Source organism: Petromyzon marinus, chromosome 19 (assembly GCF_048934315.1).
Source record: "Petromyzon marinus isolate PM22_M1 ecotype Great Lakes invasive population chromosome 19, UKy_Petmar_22M1.pri1.0, whole genome shotgun sequence".
Taxonomy (NCBI): Eukaryota; Metazoa; Chordata; class Hyperoartia; order Petromyzontiformes; family Petromyzontidae; genus Petromyzon; species Petromyzon marinus.
Window position 1 is genome coordinate 5,230,935 of NC_133685.1, and position 8,192 is coordinate 5,239,126.

Here is an 8,192-nt window from a genome sequence, read left to right on the forward strand (position 1 = left end):
CAAAGGACACGCATCCCCCGTATAGCCTTTAATAACCTGTTTGGGCAAGGGCTGTTAGCGAGCACCTATGAAGGTCGGCACGGTACACGAGGGGATGGGTGGCCGGCACCACGTCCCGGCCGTCTTTGTCTCGCCTGTGCGGACGTTTACACGCTGCGTCAGTTTAACACGGAGGCTTTCGCGACCAATATCATCCGCTGCGTCAACTACTCATTCTGCAGCGAGTCGACTAAGGAAAAGCTCACTTATCCGTCACGTGTTGGTCGTGAGCGGGAATCGAACTTGGGTCTCCGACTTCGCAGCTTAGTGAGGTAACCGCTCCACTAACCGCTTCTCCCTCTGTGTGTGCGCGCGCGTGGTACGATGTGAACACACACACAAAACAAACACTTCCCGGAGCTTAGAGTTGCCCTTGACTATTCGTCCAAGTCCCAGTGTCATGCCCTACCTCACTCAAATTGGAATTGCAATAACAATAATTGGTGAGTGCCTTACAAAAAATATATAGTTGGCTTCGTGCCCTTGATTAGATTATATTTATCAGCCGCGTGCCACAGAAAGGGAAGCAACTCGCAGACGCAGCAAACTCGTGATTCGTGTACACAATGCAGGCGCTCTCCACAAATTAGATATGCATTCACAGAATTGTATTTTGCAATTTTCATTAATGGCCATTGTTCTCGGCTGGACTTGCGTCTGATATGAGTAAGACAATGGATTTAATCAAAATTCTTCATCTAATTAAACCCCATAGACTCCGGCACACCCTAGCAAATGTGCCAGTCTGTCCCTCCTGGCGCAAATAGTAAATCCACGGAAGACTTCGAAGTAAGCTCGTGTGCCCGCCGATTTACTCTCTGTGCTGATGCTTCACACTTGCATTAGTGACCGCACGCGAGCTCAAAGCGGTGACTTCTCGTTGACCTCTTCAATAGAGACAGCCCGATGTCAGCTACAATGCTGGCCTAGATTTACTGAGGCTAACTTGGGGGGGGGGGGGGGTTCCTCCCAGCAATGAGTTTTTAAAATTTATTTTTGCCCCCTCTTTCGGCTATGTTGAAATGCAACTTTGACACTGTTCCGCCACTCTGAAATTTGGACGGATGGCGATGCCTGTACGCACGTTTGCTGAACGAGTTTTTGTTCGCACCGTACCGTAGCCAACAGCGCATCAGCAAAGAGTTCAAGCATGTTCTTAGATTCACCACGTGAACTTCGACACCTACATTTCGTAGGCAGCCTTTATTTTTGTTGTTACCAAAGCTATCCGTTATTTTCACGGTTTGTTTTCTTCTTCTTCTTCTTCTGCTTGCGAGCTGTGAACTCCAGCAGATGGTTCACCTCTCTCATTCCTCACACACGTGCCCACATTTACCAATCGCCTTTCTTGTCTCTGCACATGCTAACCTACCTTTGCATAAAAGTCACCGAGTACGATGTTGCACTTCGTTTTATCCCTGTGTAGTGGTTGGCCAATGTCCCCATCATACATTGGGGTCTGCTTATTCATCTCTGTAGCTTGCTGTTGAATTGAGCGTATGATCTCTAACTTGTAGCGTTTTGAGAGCCTTTGACGTATTCACTTGCAACTCTGATTTCATCATCTATGATGACAGCAGTGTAGCTGTAACCGCATGGTACATTAGGAACCACTTGGTAATAACATCAGAGTGTAAGGGTCTACAGTATTTGCCCCTCTGGTGTAAAAGGCTATCTACAATTGTCTTTGGGGTACCGCGGTGGTGAGATGTTAACTACCTCGCCTGGTATACAGGAGGTCGTGGTTTCGATCACGACCCTGATGCCCGCATATTTTGAGTGTGTGTGTCTTTCTCCCCGTGGTTGCGTGGATTTTTCTCCGGATCCTCCGTTCTTTCCCCCCTCCACATTTAGAATCAACATCACGCGTTTCAAGTATTTGGCTGCTGTACATTTTCCATTGATAAGCCACTTCGTTGAGCTATCATTCGTGATAGCCAAGTCGCTTCTGAAAAATAGCTACATAGTTATGTGGTGCCTTTCCTTGGTCAAATAAAAATATACATTGTTTAGTTTCAGTAAATACACACGAGGGCACATTCAAAATGAATTCCACGTGCTGGCCGATATTCTCTGCGCCTGTACTCACACTTGGAACGGTAGCGGTGACACCTCGCTGACCCCATCAATATTTTCCCATACGCCTGATGCCCCCACCCCCACCTACCAGCGCAAGTATTTTCATGTGGAAAGTAAAAGAGCACGTGCAGAAAAAGTGGAATGAGCCCCCTGCTCCTGGCTGCTCTGTTTAGTTTTACTCGGAGGACGTTGTTATGTAAGAGCCAACACCGCCAAGTGCCGCTCATGCACATTACGTGTTCTGCTCAATCACCTCCTTCACCCAGAACAATGCACGTGTGTACGTTGAACTTCTTTCGCACCGTACGTAGCCAACCGTGCTAATCGGAGGTGTGGAGGAGGTGAGGACAACTTTTTTAAGCGCGAATTTTTTTCTAAAGAAATGAGTTTTCAATCTAAAAAGAAATTCGCTTTCAATCTAAACAAGACACATTTGTCAACACATTGTTGTAGGGGAGGGTAAACTTGAGCATTAGCAATACATGAAGCATGGTTTAATATATAGTTATATATTACACATCATTAGATTACGACCAGACGAAGCAAAAGCTATCCTTATATTTTTTTTACAAAAAATAGTTTATTTTTATTTTTATAAATTTGACAATTATCTGAAATGCAGGACAATCCTGGAACGGAGACACACCGAGTGGTGCGACTCAGTGGCGTCTTTCTGGCAAGACAAAGCCCTTTCACCGGTATAGGCATTGCTCACCGACCGTGTACTTTCCAAGCACACTTTGAGTCGCGTACACTAAAAAAAAAGCGTAGCAACGCCAATGCAGGGAGATGAACACTTGAGATAAACACTTAAAATTGGCCACTGTCGTGGGTAATTATTCGTATTGAAATAATATATATATACACACACAGACACACACAATCAAGCAAGCGCACAATACGGCTAATCGCACATCGTGCCGTGCGCGAAGCCGCTCACGGTCCCTCCGCCTCTCACCTGTGCCGACTCGAGTCGATCGGGTGGCTTGAGGCCACAGGCGTTGCGAACTCGCCTTGCTGGGATCTGTTTCACCTGAGCCCCGCGCTCACGGTCTAACGCTGGAGCTCACAGCCGGATATCGAACGGCAGAACAACCCCCGCCGCCCTCCTCTATACCAGCAGCGGCAGCAGCAGCAGCAGCAAGCAGGCAGACGACACCTCACAACACAGCGAATCTCGTGCGGAGGAGCTGCGTGCACCGCGCGCGCGCACGCGTACGGCACATTTCACGAGAAGACGCGCGATGCATGTCGCGGTTACTGATCTCGCGTTGTGTTCGATTACTGATGCCGCCGCCTCCCCTTGCCTGCCTGGCTTCCCACCGCTCCTCCGCTTTTGTGGATATGAGCGCTTGTTCCAAGCGGCTGGTGCGGGGGAGGGGGGGGTGGTGGCGTTTTGATGGAGAGACCCCAAGAACCGGGTCGCACCTCCCGCAAGCTACGAAGCCTCCCAATTGCGATGCGAGCAAAGGAACGATCGAACATCCACCTCGCTCTCTTCACACCCGCCCCGCCCGCCCGCCCGCCCGCCCGCCCGCCTTCTCGCTCGCTCTGTCTCTACCCCCAACCTCCCCCTCCTCTCTCTCTCTCGTCAGCCCCACGCTGTCGGTTCCCTCTTTCCTGAAAGCGGCGTCGTGCGGGAGGAGCGAGAGGCGCGCCAGGACCTCGCGTCTTGATCGGCGACGTCACCGAGTCGGACGCGCTCCGACAAGATGACGCTCCGCGCGCAACGCTCTCGCTCGAGCGGCGATCGTCGCAATCATCATTATCAGCATCATCACGACGAGTGGAACTTTGTTGTTGTTGTTGTTGTTGTCCTTGTTTGTCTTCTGCGCATCGATTTATAGCGGCGGCGGTCGCGTGCTCTCAGCGTATTAAATCACAGCGCCTTCGCCGAACAGCCGACGACACCGAAAACACCACGGTCGTGATTTGACGGTTGGCAATAATATTGAGGGTGATGATGGGAGTGTAAAAGTTGCACAACGGACGTGATTGTTTCCGGGCACACTTTTTTCGTGTGCCTCTTCTTTACCGCAAAACACACGTGGCGCGCACGCCGCGCTGAATATTAAGCAGCCGAGGGAGGCGGGGTGGGGGTCCCACATAGAGCCCCCCTTTTTAACCCTCCAGCCCCCCCTGTTTTAACCCTCCAGCCCCCCCTCTTTTAAGCCTCCAGCCCCCGTCGCTGAATTCTCTGTTAGAGCCACGCCAAGCTTTGGCGAGGCCGTGGCGTGATTCCAAACGTTTGATTATTTCATTCGTATTTGAAGCGAACATCATTCGATGGAGTAGAAGAATATATTTTTAGCATCCCTAGGTCATTCTAATAGCCAGTTCTGACCGTGCACGTGCATAGAAGCATAACACCGGTGTGTCTCCACATATAAATACATATATACAAAAAGATTGTCCGTGAACCTATTTACTCGATTGGCTTTCCACAGAAATATTCTCAAGAAGGAACATTTGTTCAAGCAAGCAAATTTGTGGGGCTAGGTGTCGGCCTAATGGGTCTCACATCAGCAGACCCAGGCTTGTTAAACAAATGCTACTGCGTGAACAAATGTCACAGGTAAGAAGAGCAACGCTTCCTATAAACTAGGGGACCCTCGTTTAAGGAAGGGTGGTGGGGTTTGCGGGAAGTAATAACAGCGTACAAGAGAAACGTATGCATCGGCAATACCTGCAAACCTGCCCTATGCAAGTCGGCGTGACCCATTGAATCGTGGCGTGATTAAAATCAGACGCGGTTTAGGGGGGAACACGGTTTAACTACGCTAAGGGAGTTTTAGCTCGAACGCAGCGTTGGCGGTTAATCACGCGAGAGAACTCGAAAGGCAACGCGAACAACGATCCCAAGTCATTTAGAATCGGGTCCTCTCTTAGTGTGTACGGCTGTTGGGCTCTCTGGTGAATAACGCACGCACACACACGCGTGGCGTGTCCAAAACGCACCGTTCCGAGCTCAGCGAGACGCTGGGCTGTGAATGAGAGCATGCACCCAGCTTAGGGGGCCGTCCATAAATTACGTCACGCGATTTTGGACGATTTTTGACCCCCCCCCCCCTCGTGACACGGCGTCACAAAAAGTCAGACCCCCCCCCTCAAATATGACGTCACAAAGTTCTGCCCCCCGCCCCTCCTTAAAAAAAAATAAAACATGTTTCAAATCGCTTTAAACTATTGTCATTGTAGTGCGTATTTAATGTGCCGCTGCACTTTGATGTTATAGGAGAAATCATTAATCAAAACGTCTCTTTAATTAAGTATAACGTGTTGTCTATATTTATTTAAAGTTGCGTATTTTGATGTGACGTCACATTTCTCACCCCCCCCCCCCGTCACACAGAGTCACAAATGTCTGACCCCCCCCCCCCCCCCCAGGTGCGTGACGTCATTTATGGACGGCCCCTTAACCCGAGTTCGATTCCCGGCCAGGAACCCTGACCCTTTTGCCCCGTCCCCAGCATCGCCAACGCGTGGTTAATTATGGTCAAACAAACACATATGTACAACACTGCGTACCGATGCCTTCACTATGCATATAACCACATATTGTTTAACCTCAGTTCTGATATAAGCAACACATTGCATGACACTGGTTGGGGGAGGGATGCAAAGAACACATTTTTATACGAGCACACCACTTCGGATATAAGCACACGTGTGCTTGCTCCTAAGGAGCGTGCTTATATCCAGCTATTATTGTAGACCTTCCCTGTTTATGTATTTGTAAAGAAATAAACGTGCATTGGACGGTGTAACACTCGCGTCTTTTTTTGGCAGCCGTGGAAGATACGTGATGAATGAAAGGCAGAAAAAAATCAAAACCCACCGATACACAACTTTCATAAATGATTCACCTAATGAGACATCGATATACGGCCGCTGAAGTTGTAAATATGGAAGGATTGGCGTTATTTTCTTGACCCGACCACGACTTTAACGCCTGTGATCGAAGGGAACCCGCCGACCCCGAGTTACGGTCCCCTGTCCAAGGCTACCATCGGTGGCGAGCGATAGCCGGGTCGTGACCAGTACGGTTACATTTTTTATATATTATGTATAAATATGATCACACAGCTCCCGTGGCCGAAACAGAGTGGGCGGCCTTCAATTCACCAGTGGATTTATATATATACGGAATGTTAATATTATATATTCGAGCACAAATTTGGTAAGTGTAAGAAGAATTGTGCTTAACGCACGGGTGCATGGAGTGGTACGGGGGGGGGGGGGTGGTACACGCGTGGACAGCCCACGTGGCATGCCTGATTACAGCTCGCCAGAGCCTTTATATGGCCACGCGGGCGAGTAAACACGTGAAATATTTAGGAACCCACACAAATCCAATACCCCACCCCCCAGAGAGCAAGCATGCGCGTGTGTAATCTTATATATATATAAAAACACATATAATTCAGCCATTTTCAACCCACTGCTGGATGAAGGACTCACCGCTTTACGTCGGTCATGCGGTTGTTTCTTTTTAACCATACTTCACCATCACCTTGCATGTGTATAAGCTTCGTAGGGGTTTTTATTTTTTTATTTTGCGTGAATTCAGTGGCAAGTGATATCGGCGCCGGTATCGTCTTGACCACAAGCGTGGTCAAGACAACGCACGTGGTCCTCTCACGGCGCGGGGAGGCCTTCATCCGGCAGCGGAATTACTTTACATCGGGCGATTAAATATTCCGAATGTATGCAATGTATGTGACTTACACCCTCTCTCTCATAGCAGCCAAGTATTGCCTCGCGGCAGTTTCGTAGATGGGGGCGACAACGATGGGCTGAACAGAGAGACACATTAGCCTACACTGTGTTGGCCCACGAGGAGCATATGTAACTGCATCGTGTAAACATATATGTCTGCACATCGCCCATTATTGCACAGTACACGGGGGTAGGGGCTGGGGCCCCTTGGGATTTATCGCGAAATAAACAAACTAGTAACACGATAAGACGTGGTGATAAGCGCTGTTTCCCCCTTCACCACCACCACCACCACCCGTCCAGCCCATCCGCTCCCCCCTCCATCTCTCTCTCTGGGATAATTTCTCTTGTTGCGTCGTCAAGTTGGGAAATTGTTGCGTCACAATCGCTCTCTCGGTGCGGGTCACCTGGCGGGACTCGCGCTGTGTGTCTGCGGGGTTCCTCCTCCTCGTGATGACGCCGCAGTGCGACCGCTCAAAATAAACTGCTGCCCTCCGCCTACAGGATCAGAATATGTATTTATACCGGAGGAATCCGATGAGCTATAAAGCTCTTTTTTCCACAGATGTCCAGTAGGGGCACGGGGTCAGAAAGGTTACAACAACACACAGTACAAAAACACGAAAGGAGTGCAAAGGATAGGGAATGTAAGAATATCACACACAAAAATACAACTAAATATTTTTTTTTTAACCAGGTAATGCTCTGAGCTATTGGCTTCTTTTTCAGAAGAGACCTGGCCACAAATGATAGCTCAACGAAGCGGCTTATCGTGTGGAAATGTAAAGCGACCAAATAATCGAAATAATTCATCTAACACGGCACGGGCACACCTTATTTTGCAGGACGAACGATTGATTTGCACGAGCTGAGACCCAGCATGGTCGAAATCGCTCCAGAGGTTTTTGCCGATTGATAATGTTGGTCTGGAAAGGCATAATGGTGATGGATGCAAATAATATATAAATATGGTTTGTCTGTATACACGGAGAGAGACAGATTAATTACACGTGGCGCTGCCGAAATTTGCCGTTACCCTTCGCGGCTTCACGAGCGCGCAGAACGAGTTTGTGCGCGGTGCCGCTTATCGCGTTAAATGTGTTTCCCGTGGTGTTTTTTTTTTGTTACGGGATGCTCTTTCCAGTAACGTCTGTACACCCGTCAGCATTTTTTTTTACAACCCTGCTGATGGGATCCAGAGGGTCGAAACCAGTCAACCCCCGAGTTATAAATGCTCCGATACGTGCATAGTTCTTGTACTATTTCGGATTTTGGCTTTCTCTGGTCCGACACTGGTGGGACTAGGCCCTAAAGAAGGCTGTCACTGGTGTAGCCCAATCAGTTTTAAAGACAAT

General features: G+C 48.9%; 1 protein-coding gene across 3 annotated transcripts in view; it reads right to left on the reverse strand.

The window, feature by feature from the left end:
• The window catches only part of LOC116943912 (zinc finger protein 385D-like), a 105,770-nt gene extending 102,143 nt beyond the window's left edge, over nucleotides 1–3,627 (reverse strand). For all 3 annotated transcript variants that reach the window (XM_032957258.2, XM_032957259.2, XM_032957257.2), the window contains exon 1: nucleotides 3,077–3,627. The gene's annotated coding sequence lies outside the window, so the exon portion shown is untranslated. The remainder of the gene's footprint in view (nucleotides 1–3,076) is intronic.
• Nucleotides 3,628–8,192: the final 4,565 nt, after the last annotated feature.